This window comes from Lepisosteus platostomus, chromosome 6 (genome assembly GCF_059453375.1).
Source record: "Lepisosteus platostomus isolate fLepPlt1 chromosome 6, fLepPlt1.hap1, whole genome shotgun sequence".
In the NCBI taxonomy this organism is placed as follows: Eukaryota; Metazoa; Chordata; class Actinopteri; order Semionotiformes; family Lepisosteidae; genus Lepisosteus; species Lepisosteus platostomus.
In genome coordinates this window covers 61689180-61707124 of record NC_142616.1, presented here as the reverse complement: position 1 = coordinate 61707124, position 17945 = coordinate 61689180, and positions in this window count along the sequence as shown.

The window sequence follows — 17945 nt, the reverse complement described above, 5'->3', positions numbered from 1 at the left end:
TTGTCATATTATACTTTATAAGATAAGATCACTTTATTGGCCATATACAATTTCTTGCATTAGGAATTTGTGTTTTCACATACACCAGCTTGCTCTCCATGAGACACAAAGGCACACAAATGGGGAGAGAGAAGCTTGGGGTCAGAGCGCAGGGTCGGCCATTTATACAGCACCCCTGGAGCAGTTGGGGTTAAGGGCCTTGCTCAGGGGCCCAACAGGGTAAGATTCCTCTGTCAGCCATGGGATTTGAACCAGCAACCTTCCAGCCACAGGTGCAGATCCTTAGCCACAGTGCCACTGTTTATTAAACAAAGACCTGGTGAAAACTCTTGTTTCAGAACGCCACCTGTGTCTGCAGGTTTTCTTTCCTCCCGAGTTCTTAACAATGAGTTTGATCTAATTATTGCCTGAACAGCTTTCACCACTTTTTTTAGGAAATGATGACAGGAGCACAGGAGTTGTGTAATTTTGGAATAAACCATCAAGCTTACAAAATAAATGCACAAATGTGGTCCTGAAAGGTGGAAGTCAGAATTTTTTTTAAAATAATAATTAAACATTCCTTTATGTAGTGCTTTTAGTCCAAAAGTATTCATTGCTGCTTACAATTTGGAAGGCATCCACTTCTTCGACCACCTATAGCACCTACCTAGATGACACTATGCTGCCTTTATGTGCCAATAGACAACAATGCAGATGTAATTTCTAGTTAAATTAAAAGGGAATTTACGTAGTACATAATTCTGTAAGCTTAAAGTGTAATTAAGTCAGCACACTGGTCAACACCCCTATTATTATAAAAATTTCTGCCATGTGATCTTTAAGACCAAGCAGTCAGGACTTTAACATTGAATTTGTAGAATGCCACCAGCAACAGCACATACAGTAGCTTCCTATTACTGCACCAATCTGGAGCATTGGTTAGAAGTTGATGTTCTATCTAGAACATCTATCCATAAATGGCAAAAAGAAAATGTTAAAATTTTGAGATTGACCACAAAACATTGAATTAGGTAGTTATGAGCTCAGCTGGAATCAAGACTTAATCATTACATTGTCAGCTGCAGTCTACGCATTTAACGCCCTGTGAAATTCAATGGTGAGCGGGATAATTTAATCTATCTGTAGTGCTCAAGACTGAACTTTAATATGTTTGTTACAACACGAGTCATAAAATTATTGCTATTCTCGGGCATCTGCAAAAATAGAGCATGCTAAATATTTTTTTTAAATTGTTTTCAACTAGTTACAGTACAAGAGCAGAACTCAAATGTTTGAAATATTGGATTCTTGGGGCTGTTCCAGTGGGAGCATCCATTCTTTCAGCAATTCGTGTACAGTAAGTTAAACAAATGTTGGTTTACAAGATTTACTTTATATTCTTTATCTAAAATATTTTATTTAGTTTGTATATATTATAATGTAATAACATTCTAATGTATTTCAAATCTCTGCATAAAGTACATCTCATAGATTAGAGGAAAAATGACATTTAAACCTAATAAAACAATTTATTTAAATTGATACAAGGTTATCCAGCTGTTCACCTATAGATTCGAGAGAGTTGTTTGTGAGAACTTGGCAGATTGTTTGTTTAAGTTATCTATGACTCCTTCTGGAGATATTGCATTGTCAGCACTACTGTAGGTATTTTAAAAACCAGTTCAGCTCCCACCTCATGGCAGATACAAGCCTGCTGACCCTTCCTATTCAAGAGAAAAATGCTTCCCAGATTTATGTACTGTATCCTGTAGCCAGTCACCTCAGATACTAATCAATTGTGAAAGTCTGATTTATCTCGTAGTAGAATTTTCAAACTCATTTTTGGTATTTTGGAACATTGAAACCGTTATATCGAAATTTTATATTGTTCATGAAACATCTGCATCTTAAACACATGTTTTCCATGTCACAAAAATACCTCATGGAATTTACTGTTTGAAGTTTTGGGAAGTGTAAATTATTGAGTGCCAGATGTTTAAAAAATGAAGGAAGATAAAATATCCAAAAAGGAATAATTTAAAAGATACGGCAGAAGTTTAAACTGGTACATTTATACTGAAAATATAGCATTATAAGTCAGAAATTGAATTTCTAAACCCTACAGAAAATAACATATTTTCTTCTTTTTTTTACACAGTGACGAGAGAGCCTATAGTTTTGGAAATGTCAGTTTGGGGTCATAAAAAAGATGATACAGTTGATGGTATAGTAGTCAGAATCATTCAAGGAATATATCAAAATTAAATCTGCTTCTTTTTAAGCCTAATCGAGGGGTAAAGTAAACAGAAACAGCTGTTATTGAGTTCCATTAAGTACTCAGAGACTACAATGTTAATTATGGTTTTGAGACACGAAAGACACCATCCCTGCTTTATGATATTGATTAACTGTCGCCTTTGCAGAGCTGAGCATCAACTGGTTGATGGAAGCCAGTATGCAACAATGGAGCTAGATGTCCCTATGCAGAGGTTGTTCTGCTTTTCTGATCCAGGCCTTTTGTGCCATGATATGAATGGCAGCCTGCTTCTGCATCTAAAGAATACCCACAAGAGTACAGTTCTATCATCTTCCACCTCCCCCTGCTCCTAGATGTCCTTGCCTTGGTAGACTTTGAAACTAGGTGACTAATTCATCTCATCCTATAGGAATAACAATAAGAATAAAACATGAACAAATGTAGCAAATAAAGAAGGTCAAGAATCTTGAATTAAAAGGATTGTTTAGATACAACTGCGTATTGTACTTAAAAAGGTCTGGAAAATAAAATATAATTTAATGAAGTACAGTACATACAGGATTGTCTATATCAGTACATTTTTTAAATATAGTACATTTTAGGGTTTCAATTGCTTTGACCCTGTCAAGTTCTTTCCCATTGAACACATTGGTAACTTTCTATGCTTTAGGAAAGAAGAGCAGTTAAAAAATAACACTTCATCTATTTATCTGTGTGAACATTGCTTTATTGCCTGGAAAAGCTACAGTATTGTTATAGTAGAATAACTGTTCAGAAACAAAGTGCAAGAGAACTGGATTTTATTTATTAGCATTGTTTTTAATAATATATTTTTTATGGGTGTGTTATTAAATGCAGAATTCATTGAATAGTGTCGGTTACTTTTAGAGGTCAAATTTCACTTTGCTTAGCTCATATTATATTGTTAAAAGGCTCATTTCAATGACATAATCAAAAGCATTCACACTCATTTGTAAATGTTTTGTCTGTGGAAAAGCTCTCTTGAGCAGAGCACTACCCTTCATAAGCTTCTTTTGTCTCTTATTCTCAAACAGGTGGTTCTATTGAAGCATGCTGTTGATCACAATCAGTTACTGAACATGTGCCAGGAATTAACAAGCAAGCTGATACAAATTTGGAATCTGCCAGTGCTTACGCTTTCATATCAGGTTGCTATATCTAATGGTGTGACTGCCTTCACTAGGATGCTTGGTGATTGCGATAAAGACTGATCTTTTTTTCCCCATTTACTGTCATTAAAATTTTGTATTTGTGAATCTTACAGTTCATGCAGACCGATAACAGCCACAAGCTAAATTTCCTGATTTGTGATATATTATTTTTGAGGTTTAAAACTTACACTAAGCTGCAAGTATGCATTAACTAAAGTAAAACTACTGGGCTATACTGTATATTCCAAGAATTTGAATATTTTAACCCTCATTATTTCCTATGTGGATTTAAGGACCCAAAAAGGCATTTTTGATATAAGAATAATTAATTTTATTATGACTTAGTGTGTTATCATAAAAGCCTATTGTTGTCTTACATTTGTATAGGTCCTACAAGAAACTAACACTGGATATAATAACATGCAAAAACTATAAAGGAAGAAGGTAAGTATAAATTAGAGATTTCTTAGAAAAAGATGTACAACTTCATCTGCTTCCGAGATATTAATTATCCTAATTATGAACCAATGTTCCATAATACCATCTTGAGTGTTAAATTAGTCTGCACTTCTAGTTGTTAATGTTGCATTACATGAGACTGAATCACTCATAATGAATATCTCTATGCCAGATTTAATTAGTGTTAAACTGTGGAAAATGTAGTTAAATGAAAAACAATCAATATTACTCCATTTACAGTCTTCACTTATCTATTGGCAGAGTTATTGTTATGATAAATGCCTATTGTGATATTTGGTAAAAGCCATCTGGCCAATCTATCATCAATAAAATTGAATTATAATTAAATTGTAAGTGCTTTGAGAAGCCACCTTTAAAGGCACTATATAAAATAAAGTTTTTTATTATTATTATTATTATTATTATTATTATTATTATTATTATTATTATTACTCATGACTTAGATACTTCATTTTTTAACTTATATCCTGTATTGTTACTTTTCACATGGTGTTACTGATAATGCAGTGCTAAAATCCTTGGTAGAAACACAAGGTTTGCAGAAGGCAGGTGTGATTCAGCCATATGCTGGCAGAATGGATACCCAGGTAGTAATATACAGTTCCAGGAGTCAAAAATCAAAAATGTAAGCGGTGACTTCAAGGTTCAGCTTAGAATTCAGGTGGTCCAGAGATCTATGGTTTAGCTCTTTGTTTTATAAATAGCTGTTTCCTCCTGGAAAGAGTGCAAGGGTGGAGTGTTCAGCTGGACAGGATCAACAGTGATTCTTCTGTCATGTCAGATGTTGGTAGTCTTGTGTGTTAATATCAATGAGAGCTGCATCAGTTTTCCAGCAGTCATTTAACTGTGGGGGATTTTGAAGTGTTAAAAAGATAGAGGATATATGTGCGTTTCATTTGTCTTGTAGAAGTATACAGAAAAGTCCCACACTATACTAACTGCTTAGTGAAATAACAGATGGAAAGATATGCTGAATGTTTACCTTAATGTTATAATTTAATTTCAGCTGGGCTCATTGTTCCTGGGCTATAAATCTGGGGCTGTTGCTGCAGTTGACTTCCTGCTGACAGAATGTATCTAGAGGAAACGGGAATGTACTGTAAGAATATAGGAACCCTGGACCTCAGTCCAGAGGCAGGTATCCCTGCATTGGCACCACTGATCATTTTGTTTTCTTGTCAGAACGGAGATGACCATTATCCTCTATATTTAGTGCATCTACTGTATAACATGAGGCATCAAGATAGATTTTCAAAGGCTCTAGCATATTAGCCATACTTAGTAATTAATTCAGTGTATGAAGAATTTTCGTAGAAAAAAACAGGTCAAACTGCCAAAAACCACCATTCTGGCTATGACATTAGTTAACACAATACATAAACGGACTTATAGATTATCCAGAATAACACTATACAAATGTCTGAAAGATTAAATTTCATTTTCTACACTTTGTCTAACAATATAGACAGCTCTTTGCAGAGTTTTCCATCAGCTTACATTCTTAAAATGTACTGTACATTCAGGCATCCTGAATAAATCTACATGTGGTCACACAGGCTATATCAACAATTGCCATCGCTTCTCATTTGAAAGCATCCAAAGTAGATGTTTCTAGAGTGGGACTCAAAAAGCTTCCAAGTACAAATTACTGGTTGAATGGAGTCCCTCAGAATATAAACTAATTGTGAATGTCAGATTGCCTCCAAGTCCATTTCATTTTAGTTGTGTCACTGCTTTTGGATCAGTAATGTCCTGCCTTAGTTCACAACCCCTCATATAATTCCATCTAGTAGAATTGTTTGTATCTACGGGTAGCTGAAAAGTTTGGTAAATAAGTATTGTCAATGACACCTGTAACTGAGCCAAGTGAATGTATCAATTTATAGTTTTAGCTAATCGAATGTAGCTAAATTCGTTATTTTTGAATGATTTTTAATCCTATGCAGTGTTCTTACATTACTGATGAATTTGCTTGTGAATAGGAGAAGATTATTTCTGTCCAGAAAATGTGTCCAAATATGACCATCTTGGCTCTATGCTTGTAATTAAAAAAAATTCTGGAGGTTTTGAAAACTTTTCTGCAAACATTTCTACAAAAGAAGAAATGTAATTAATAAATCTTGGGGGGGGGGGGGAGGAGCAAAAAGCTCTAAAAGTGAATTTGTGAATTTATTTTTGCAATACATTTTGTAAATATTTCATTATATTTGCAGAAATTAGTGCAAAAGTCAAAAGAAGTGGTGTGAAAAGATTTTCTTTATGTTGTAGGGCTGGATGATTCATCAACTGAGAAATCACCTTCCAAATATCAGGTACCATGTTTTTAACTAATAAGGTACAGGTATACAATAAATGTGAAATGTGTTACAAATGTTACACGTTTCAGACTGAAGGTGATCATAGCTACAGTAAAACAGCTACAGCAAAACATATTCTTACTTTTTTCTCTCATCTGTGGATTTCATTTTAAAATTCAGTCTCCTCAGCTATGTCTACGTCAAAAAATGCAATCACTGTCACATTGTGACAGGTACAAAAAAAAAACATTTTCAACACTTGACAAAAAGCATTCTATACCTGTACTGTAGGTACAAATTGTATATGATAACATTCCATCATAAAAATAGATATCAGAAAAACATACAGTATGTAAAAGTAGCTAGTGATAGTGGCTGGTCCTTACATTTGCATGATATCTGACACCCTTGACTTGAAAGTCCATTTCCTGACATAAGCATTCATTAGAATACAAACTGATAGCCAAGTGGCCTTTTCAAGCATATCTGTTGCACAGCTGAATTGTTATGAAGTGCATTGTAGCATAAATAAACATAATGGCTGAAGTAAAACAAAAGCTGACATTGTTAGTAAGGGTTTTCTAAGCTTTTTAATGAATATTTTATTTTTTGCTGTTTAGAAGGACAGTTAATTCTTAGGCTTATTAAATGTTTAATAGTATTTATGCAGTGCCAAAGTGCACTAAAGCAAGGCAAGTTATGAATTGTTGGCACCATCTGCTGGTAAAACCTACATTACTGTACAAATCAGCGTTTCATGGTTTCATTTATGTCATTTGATACCCTTTTAAACTGCTATTTGTCTGGTTCTCTTTCCCAGTTTAAAACACTGAAAATATGTTTATCACAAAACACTTGCAAACTGCTGTGAGTCAATGAGACACCCACTGAGCATTTTGCCTAATCATTTCCCTCAAGTAGCCTTGTATACTGTACAGTATACGTACAGTACACGGTTGTGCATTTAAGATAGATTGATGGCTAGTGCTGCTGACTTGCAGGTTAATAGTTGTCTCTAAATTGTTCCTACATGCTTGTGGGTTCTGTAAGTACTGTAGATTTACTAAAGATGTACTTACTGCTAATTACCTTTTAAAGGAAGGTACAGTATATCATTGTAAAATGAACACTGAAAACACAGAACATGAAAAAATAGGTTCCCGTTAACATTGAGTTAAATTATGAAAATAAGTTAAGGACAAAAACTGCCATCAGGGCACAACATTCCATTTGTGTTATCAAGCTCTTTAAAGCAATTGTTTTCACTTCACAGAAAGATAAGGAAATCATGAAGTGTTCAATCAGCTCCTCAGAAACAGGAGCCCTAGAAAGGCAATACTCAAGTTCATCACAAACGTTAAGATATATTAAAACTAAAAAAAAAAAACACTTAGTCACACTTAATTTAAGTACTTGATTTAAAGACATTTTAATGTGCGTGTCAGAACTTGACCTCAGTAGTCTTTGATGCCTTGACTCCACTGATCAATCGTTACCTTTGCTGTGTCCTTGTTTGGGGTTAAAATGGGGGAGGAAGTGATCGAAATTGGACCATTCCCCATTAAGCACCACTCATTATGAATTTTTTTATATCTAATAATAATCCACCTCAAACATTGAGGAATGCGGCTGCTTCAGGAAACTGATTAGAAAAAACAATGTACAGAATCATTTCTTCTTTTTCAGATGTAGTTCTTCAATCTACAACAACGTCTTACTATATCTCTTGTTGTTAATGTTTGTTATTGTTCTAATGCTCTGTTGGACCCTGTGGTAAAACACACTGTGTAGCTTGAGCCGAGCATACAATATAATTCTATCAAACAGTATTTATTCTGACATGTTTTCCACACTTGGCTTGACTTGTTTTTTATATTCCTATGCGATGCTGGTATAAGATTTCATGGTCATGTACACTTGTGTTTCATGTCTCATTTTACAGAGGGAAATTACCATTCACAGTACAGTGATGAATCAGTTCATAATGCACAGAGCAATGGGAACTGTGCCTGGACAATAAGATGGCACTTGCTGAGACTGCAGTAAATATCAAAATAAACCTGGCCCCACAAACCATTTGTACACAAGATGTTGATGTCATCAAACAATAAAATATAACCCTGTTCTCAAAGAAATGTAGATAATGACATTACATGAGCCAAACTTTCATCTTTAAGGACTAAGGGATGATTAAACAGTCGAATACAGCAATTGCGATGAAGAAGGGGTAATGGGTTTTGTCCCATTAGACCTTTGTGAAAATTAATCTTAACAGCCTGTTTAACTGCTGTTTGTGACCAGTTTTCACAACATGAAGGAAATGGTCATAAACTGTGGGATTCATATCGGATAAATAATACTCAATAATTAATTTTTACTTGTAAAACACTAAACTATTTAAACTGGACCCAAAAGTAAACTAGTTGGTTACATTTAACAAAAATATGGTATAGTTGCAGTTAGAATGGTCACATTTGACATTTATATACAATTTCATCTTAAGTGTTCAATTACAGACCTCCCGTGTTTCTAAGAAGACCTCAGGAAAGCTGGAAAGCACAACAGTGAGATGCAGAAGTAAGAAACACCCCAATCTTAGCCAAGAAATTAAGGTAAGCTTTTGGATCTGAATGAGACTTCAACTATTATGTAACTGATAAGGAGCTTAATTGCTTATATCTTAATTAATTATTACTTTCTTTTAAAAAAACATTTTGATTATGACAATAACAGTTGAGAAAAACAAAACAGAATAATGACTTGCACTTTATTATTACATAGTCACTTTTACTTTTGATTTCTTAAAAATGTTTTTAAAATTATTCTCATATTTATCATAAAAAGAAGTACACTATGGTATTTTAGACTAGCGGTGTGCCAAATGTCTCATGCATAAAACATTATTTCATTCAGCAGGCTAAAGATGAATAAGATAATACTCAAGGGAATCTTTTGGGGTCAGTGGATCTAAAAATAGTCTGTAGACAATCTTTATTCTATTTTGCAATGTTTTTATAACTATACCCTAGTGAATTATTGCACAGAAAGTATTAGAACTTTAACCCTTACTGCTCCATCAGATGAACATCACACATCTATACACATCTGTACACAGTACACATTTATATAACCTTTTCACCAGCACTTCTAAAAGCAAGTTTGGTTTAGTCTATGAATGCCAGTGCTTTGTTGATTTACTAAAGGTCTGCTCTTTGTGTTGCATTTAAACACAATTTCTATATACTGTTTAGTACTCCCTGGACTGTTTTCCACTTAAATAACTTTTGTTATTAAAAATTATATTTTGCATTTATAGAGCACTTTAATTTATAGGGATTTCTAGCTTTATTGCCTATAGGAGATGATCACAAAAGTGCAACAGTAGTTTCACAGCAACCCCTTGTAGCGTAGCACATAAGGAATAGCCAGTTATTAATAAAACAGTAACCACTTATCTGTATCTTTAATACTCTTCAACCACTGACTTTCTCATTTATCTGTGCTCAGTCTGATTTTTACAAGATTTTAATAAGTGGTAAAATGATTGTTACAGATTTTGTGTTCAGACGTCATGCTTACAGTATTTTACATTTCTTTTTCATGATACAAAGATTACACACCAGCATTCATTTTAGTTTTGCAACAGATATTACTCTTAGTGAAACTTTTTCCTCAAGATCTACCACATTTAATCTTACTTTCTCTTTTGAGGTTTTTTTCCAAGCAGGGGACATATGTGCAAAGTGTTCTTGTGCCACTTTGTAGTAACTGGTTTGATGTTCAGGACTGTACTTTACATTATCACTTAATTTCTGATCAACTATACTTGATTTTGATTTTTATTATTTCAAAATGCTTGCTTTGAATTACAATATGATTTCCAGGATATTTTTTTTTTAATTGTACTGTATACAGTATGTGCATGACCAGCTCAACCAGACTTTTTTCTCTTAGTCAGATATATTAGCAAACGATGTTGTGCTTTTTTCTGCTATACAAATGAGATGAGTACAAAAAAGACGTCTAAAGAAACAAAGTTCAAAGTAGGTAGCTGTGTCAGCATGCATAGGCTGCGAAGGAACAAGTAAAGGTTTATTCTATGCTGAAAAGAAAACAGACACAATGACTCTTTGTAGTACTACAACTAGTAATACAACCATATCGACTCATTATGATTATAACTATCATTTTATTAATATACAGTAAGAAAAATGTTATTTACTATATGCAGCAGCTTTTGCAAATCTATGAAAATGCTCAAGGATTAGATTATATTGATTAAGAAGTACTGTAAACAACAAAACTGACAGGCCTTCGAAGTACGAGCTACAGTAAGTACAGACATAAATTCAAGACATGCTGCTTTAACCAATCCTTGTGTGTTTGAATATTAATCCCATTGGCCGAGATTGTTCTAGTTCTTGCAGTAGATATAATTAGCTCCAGTATTGTAAATCCACAAAAGACACAACAGGGCAGCTCCAGGCTATAGGATCAGTGACACCACTGACAAATACATGGTCATCTGATCTGGTTACCAATGATAGTATTTAGTAGTGTTTTATTCCTTTTTCACAACAAATACTTCTTTAAGAGGATTGCTGGATACACCCTCCTCAATGTTAGCCTATACCATTAGTGCTTAGCTACACTTCTAAAGAACCACAGTCAAGTAATCTTTGTAGGTCTTAACCCAGCATCTTCTTAAAGAGCTTGTAAAGGTCTTTCACTGATTTAGTTAATCCCATACTGTAGTTCTGGTTTGGGTGGAATTGAAGTCAGATAAAAATATAAAGTTGTTCACCCAGATTTACAGTGCTGGATAAACTGACTCGTTTAGGCACCAAAGCAATTATCCTGTGAAATGTGCTGAATGGTACTACGGATTACCTAGATTGTTGGAAGATTTCCCTTCACCACTGATTGGAATGAACTGGAGCACAAACTGTCCAGTATGTTTAAAATGAAGGAAAATCAGGCAATCGGTTTAAAAATACAGCAGGTTCTTAATCATCTTAAAGGATACCTGGAAACTTAAAATTGAAAGTTAACCTTCAAAATAGTTTTTCATACAAAACTCTTCACACGTCTGCCAATTCATTTCATTTTTACTTATTTCATATGTCTCTTTCTTGTCACGTTGCTTAGAACCCTACAGTATATAATACACACCAGTACCACACTTCATTTAAAGTGCTTTCTGTGTAGGCTTCATTTGGCGATTTAGCTATACTGATCCAAAGGAAGGGAGCACTGCTGCTGCAATTAGCCGTAAACTTTGGAATGTAGAAATTATTCAAGCATGTCCCTTAACATTTTTGAATGGATAGCCTGATTATATTGGACACAGAATAAAGGCTTTGATATTGACAAAATATTACAATTGTATTTGAGATGTCTACATCAGTTTGTTTTTGCTGTCTCTATTCCATTTCTTTTATTAATTTCCAACCTTTTATTTTAATAACATTTTATAGTATGTACTGTATACTGTGGTTCTTTCAGTTCTTCAAAGTTCTCATAATAGAGCACAGGATTTTAGATATGCATTATAGTTATTGCTTATGTTGCTTCATTGTATATTGTCCTATAATCTAGCTTCTATTATATACAGTATATGGTTTTAGACCTTATTATCCCATTTCAATTTAAAACCTATTATTTTAATATCCTAATTAGCAGTGAAGTATACATTTAAAACTTGTTTTTTACAGATCATGGATATTTAAAGTCTGCATACTGTACACAAAAACTTTGTCAATTCAAAACATTAGGTCTGTAACTATAATTGTATTATAAAAGTTCAGCTGTAACATTACAAAATCACAAAAATATTCACATTTGCTTCAGAATCACTTGGCCTTTATTTCACTGTAGTAATAGTTTTGTGTATTCAATGTGTAATCTTTATTGGTTGAAAAAAGTCTAAGACGGAATTGAATTTTTTGCATCTGGAACCAGGCTCAGCAGTTTTAGTGCCAATATGTGCTTCAGGCTGCAACAGAGACCCACATACAGTATACTGTATGCAGCCAATATCTATGAAGCCAGCAGACAAAGAGACTTGAGGATCTCTTTGATGTTTGTTCAATGCTCAAGAGACCACAGTCCAGTAAACCCATCCCCAGCAAAAGGTGGGCTTATCTTTTCTCTTTGTTGTATTACATTAGCTCATTGGACAGTCCTCCAACATGGTAGAAAAGTACAGTTGTACGTACAGTACATGTACACTTTTTCAAAGCCATTCTGTGCAAGGTGAGCTATACCAGTATCGTCCTGTACAAAATAAACTGCTCAGATGTAGTACTTTGATCATATTAATATCCCTTTAATTATAGTTATCCTGATACATACAACCAACATTTGGATGTGTTTTACAAATTAGGATAATGGAGAAATGGGTTTTTAGAAGGTGTGGTGTAATGAGGAGTAACTACAGTACATATTGGTGCAGAACTATTCAGGAGGAAAAAATGTCATGTGTAGTGGTCACTTAATAAATAGGGGAAATATTATTGCAGATAACATTAAATTGAGAAAACTGAACTACTATAATAGATTTATTTCTGAAAAAAAAATGCTGCATTTTAATGATCTCACTTTCCTGGGCTTAGGTTTGCACATAAGGTTGAAGGGACTCCCAGCGGGATCCAAGGAAGCTGAGAAAATTGATTCAGGATTAATAAGGCCCAGCAAGGCTGCAGAACATCATGGACATTCTTTGGATGTCTTGCACTGGTATTCAATGTATGTTGTTCATTTTACTACATGTCAAATATAGTAGCATATATATATAGTATATAGTGATATATATATATAGTGATATGCAATATGTGAATTACATAGTGTTTACAGTATGTTAAAGAATTGCAGTTGAGATGGCCTTGGTCGTTGCTGAGGACAGGAGACGTACTGTACAGTGGTGTGCATCCACCCAAACAGAATGTGATGGTAAACGGATAAGAAAGGTATTCAGATGTCAAAATCAGTTTGCATGCATTTGGCTTTTCTTGCAGTGGATTGGTTAAAATTTGTAGCATTGTTTTGTAATTTGTGGCAATTTTTGCTACTTTGATGTAGTTCACTGTGAGGTATTAATTGTATTCTTACGGTATGTTTCTGCAGAATTTAAACTACTCTGTTCATTTAAATAGTCTCGCACTTAGTTGACTAAGTCGATTCACTCCCTCTCTTAAAAGGCAACTGCAATTTACTTACATTCAGTTGATGACATACAATCCAGAGAACATATCTTCTTATTATAATTGTTTATAGTAGCAGAGATTTCTTTCTGCCTCACAGGGAATTCATTCAGAGAGTGATTTAGGTTGGCAAGAAACATGGGCAAGCTGCCTTCCATAAAGACCTCAGCTGAACTTTTTATAAATAGTGCTCAGAAGGTGAAGAGCTTAGCCGCAGGATGGAACATGTTCTGTCAACAATTTATAGGTCTTGCTTATGAAATGTCTCCTTTATTTCTTAATTTGTTTTTGTTTTTTAATCTGTTCGTGTAAATTAAATTGTGTTGATCATGATAGAAACTTTACAAAAAAGGGTGGTTTTTGTCATATGAAGTACAATACAATAAGGTAAAGCTTTAAATAAAATAGAAGTGTCTGTGCATCTAAAAGTACTCTTAGCCAAAAAGACTTAAATAAACACAACGTTTATGTTTATTTGTTGGCCAATGTGAAAGAATTAGATTCAGGTATTAAAAAATGTGAAAAATACTAATGGAGTCAGTCCAACGCATTTCTTTTTACTTATCAATGAGACAGTAGATATAAGGACACAAGATGAGATTATACTGTACTGTATTTTGTAAAGTGCAATAACAGAGGAGTTTCGGGAAGAACTGTACACACTTGTAACAAATGAACAAGGGTTTCCTGAATTGTTCGTATTGCTTTTGTTATGTTCTGCTTCTTGGTTGAATTACATGTATCCAACATTTTTTCATTCGGGTTTAGCATGATGATGAATTCAAGAACAATCAAAGATGATCAGATTAAACAAATGAGAATTGATTATGACAAAACTCTTCAAAATAGTTTCAAAAGTAATTTAACTTTTAACCTCTGGTTTAATAAATAACTTTAGAAGTAGTTCAAGTAGGTAGCTGCGTCAGGATGCGTACTGTAGGCTGCAAAGGAACAAGTAAAAGGTTTATTCCATGCTGAATAGAGAAGAAAGGAAACACAGCATTTTGGCTGTGGAGCCTTCTTCAGGTGTGTCAAGGCTCCACAGCTGAAACATTGTGTTTCCTTTCTTCTCTTTTCAGCATGGAATAAACCTTTTACTTATAATTTTAGAAGTATGATTCCCTCCTCACATATGAATTTACTACACCACATTATTCTGAGTTAATTCAAGTAGGTACTGTAGCTGCGTCAGCATGCGTAGGTGTAGGACACCAGAAGAAGGCTCTGCAGCCAAAACGTGTTTCTTCTCTTCTCTTTTCAGCATGGAATAAACCTTTATTTATTCTGAGTTAAACTGTTTTCTTGTCCAAACCTAGAGTGAACTAGAATACAGTAATTCAGAGGACCTTATAAATTACATTTCTGATTGCTTCCAGCTGAAAATAAAGACAGTTTAATTGACTGTTTACCACCTAAATTGATCAACTGACAAGACTGATAGACCGTCAAGATGGATAGACACAATGCCTTTAACTGAGATAGTTTCCTTTTTCTAAAATTAAATTGCTCACATTTTTCTTTCACTCATTTGAAGGAGGTGTGAAATACTGAGAGTATGTGATACATTCTAAGTACTGTGCTCTTTTATGAATACCTGTACATGTTCAAATGAGAAAATGTTGGTCACTTTGATTGTGCACCGACTTTCTCTAAAAGAATGCTTTGAAACATATACATATTTTGTATACTGATACACTTTAGAGAACTCAGACTCACTAGCTGAGAACCTTAACCTTAACATTTGTGGACTACTGAAGAGTAGATTTGTTGTTTTAATTGGTGATTCAGCATGATATCGAAAACTGGTGGAGCATTATCCCAATGTTTTAACTCATAGTCAGTTTCTGAAGAACTGTAATGTGGGTTTAGTGCAATGGGGGAATTGTCAGTTTTGTTATTAGGAACTAAAAACAACTATGGATGCTTATGTTTTCTGGAAAGTGGATAATAAAGACAAGGAAGATACACACATGACACATTGAATATCCGTTGTCATTCTGTGGATATAAAACACATCTGATGTCAGCAATTTTCAAAGGTTTTCTTATGACTTAACCAAAATAGTAAGGATCATTTGCTCTTAAATGTTCGCAAAGGAGATGGATTTCACATCTACAGTATACTGGATTGTACTAAATACCTAAGAATTGAATGCATAAACCACTGAGTTTACAAATAATGTATTGTTCATATAATTTAACAGATATTACTATCATTTGCCCAGAAGAAGAACTTATCAAATATTGCCAGTTATTTTTAAATCAGGTTGCAATTTACAATGCGCAACCAGACCTTTTATGTCCTAATTGAGAGAGTCGTGATGCATTTAAAGTTGTCTGGAATTTTGATGGATAATCAGAGCAATTTACAGGTAAAGTCTTGGAATGAGTTCAAAAGAAGCTTCTCACATCTGGCAGGGGGCTGCCTTTGAAGTCTGGAGCTGTTATGTTCCTTTTCTGAAACCCAATTATGCTACTTTCAAAAAATCAAAAAAGGCACCCCATTGTGAAAAATAAAAAAAAATCCTTACTGGGTTACATCTAAGCTTGCAGACATTGAAGGCTTCATGCCATTTCTGATTAGTGTTCTGTAGAAGGGGATACTTTCATTAACCACTGTGGTATGGAAAGCTAGTGTAACAATGTGGGTGCCATTTTACAAATCATTAAAATGTCTTGGGCTATATTAGTAAAATTTTTACTGCAAAGCAAAATTCTTACCACCTTTTTATCCTAGAAAGGAAACAGCATACAAGATACCTGCAATACGACTTTTTCAAAAATGGGTAATAGACTGAATGTGACATAAATGCTTTATGGTAACAGCTTCAATATTTAAAGACTTTAGATATTTTAAATGTTTGCTATGTTAAAGTGTACAGTCTGCTATCATTTTTCACAACACTATTAAAATCTAAATAAAATATACACTAGGAAACTGATGAGATTATTTTGAATACAAGGACAGCATTTGGATTTAATCAACCCTTTTTACAGCAGATAAAACCCAAGGTCATTGAATTAGGTAAGAACAAGATAGTTTGCTAATAAGTTAACAACATGGCTGGTAGTTTGTTTAAATGTTCATTTTTTTCCCTTTCTCTGTGCAGTTTCTCTGGCTTTCCATTTGTTCTTCTTACATTATATTCCCTTGGGCTGATTACTAATACTTCAGAGCATCCTGTATCATGGAACCAAAAACCCTCATAGACTCCTTTGTTCAAGACTAAAAAGATGAATTTCCTTTAATCTGCCTGTATTACCTATCTTCCTTTAAGACTGGGAATTATTCCAGTCACTTTTCTCTGAGCTCTCTCCAGTCATCAGTATCCTCTTTATAACAATGTGGCCAAAATTCATTTTAAATGAGCGAAGACATTGTGTAAAAAAAATAAGCAATCAAAATCAGACAAAATATATTTTACACTGTGTTTAATCGAAACTCTGAAAAACAACTCCGGAAACAGCAGGAATAACACCCTTCAATGTCCACATCAGAGATCATTCCCTTTGGAAAGAATACTCCACTCCAATACTCCAATGGTAGCCCCTGCCACTCCAAGTGTCCATCATTATTCAGAGTTCGGTGATGTGGACGACGGAGACTTCCGTCCACGCTGGGTGTTAAATAGAAATGCCCAGTAATTGTACAAATCTTGTCATGTTTGTCAGACTGAAGGTGAAGGACAGTGTTAGATGTTAGCCTTTTGTTATGATTGAGAGGCGCTATGAAAACCCTAAATTAAAAATAAAACGGAGCACATTAGAAACTGCAAATATTAATTCGTTTTAATTAAATTAATTCAACGTGTTGCATTAAAAGTAGCCGCAGGCCGAAGAACACCACGACTGCCTCCATAATATCTGCGTATACAGTATTTATATTGGCGCTGAGAATTCCCAAGACAGCATAAATAGATCTAAGGTGTTCAAATATCTTTACTTTCAGTCATACGAATACAATTCTAATACAAATGCAATGGCCATTGACTGCTTTGGAGGTGGAGTCGAGTATTATACAGTATATTCACAGTATGTTTCACCTTTTCCTGCGGAATCAGTGTAGAATTTTGTTTGCAAACATCTGGGAAAGACTCCAAGAAGATGCTTATTTAGCATCTACATCTGTTGGGACATTCAATGCCTTTAGTGGTGTGATATAGTTTAGTTTTAGATATCTGTCTTTTTCCAATGCAAGTATCGGATACAGTGTATAATTTTCTTTTTGAACACCAATATTACTGCTGCTCAAGTGAACACTTTTCAGAGTGGAGCGTCTTCTATTTGAATGCTTGTAAGATTCTAGTCTTCCTACGTTATATGAAAAGCAGCGATTGAATTGGCACTGTCTTCAGTTCTAATGTTTTTTTTTATAATAATTGTGCGTAAATACAAAAGGGACATAGTCGGAGAAATCTAGAGTAATTTTTAGAAGTGTGACATTAAAAGGACTAATCTAATAAGGCCCTATACTATACATCATATGCAAGCGCACGACAACAGGTTCTAGATGAAAATATATCTTTATTTACACGTTTTATCCACTAGGGGGATCT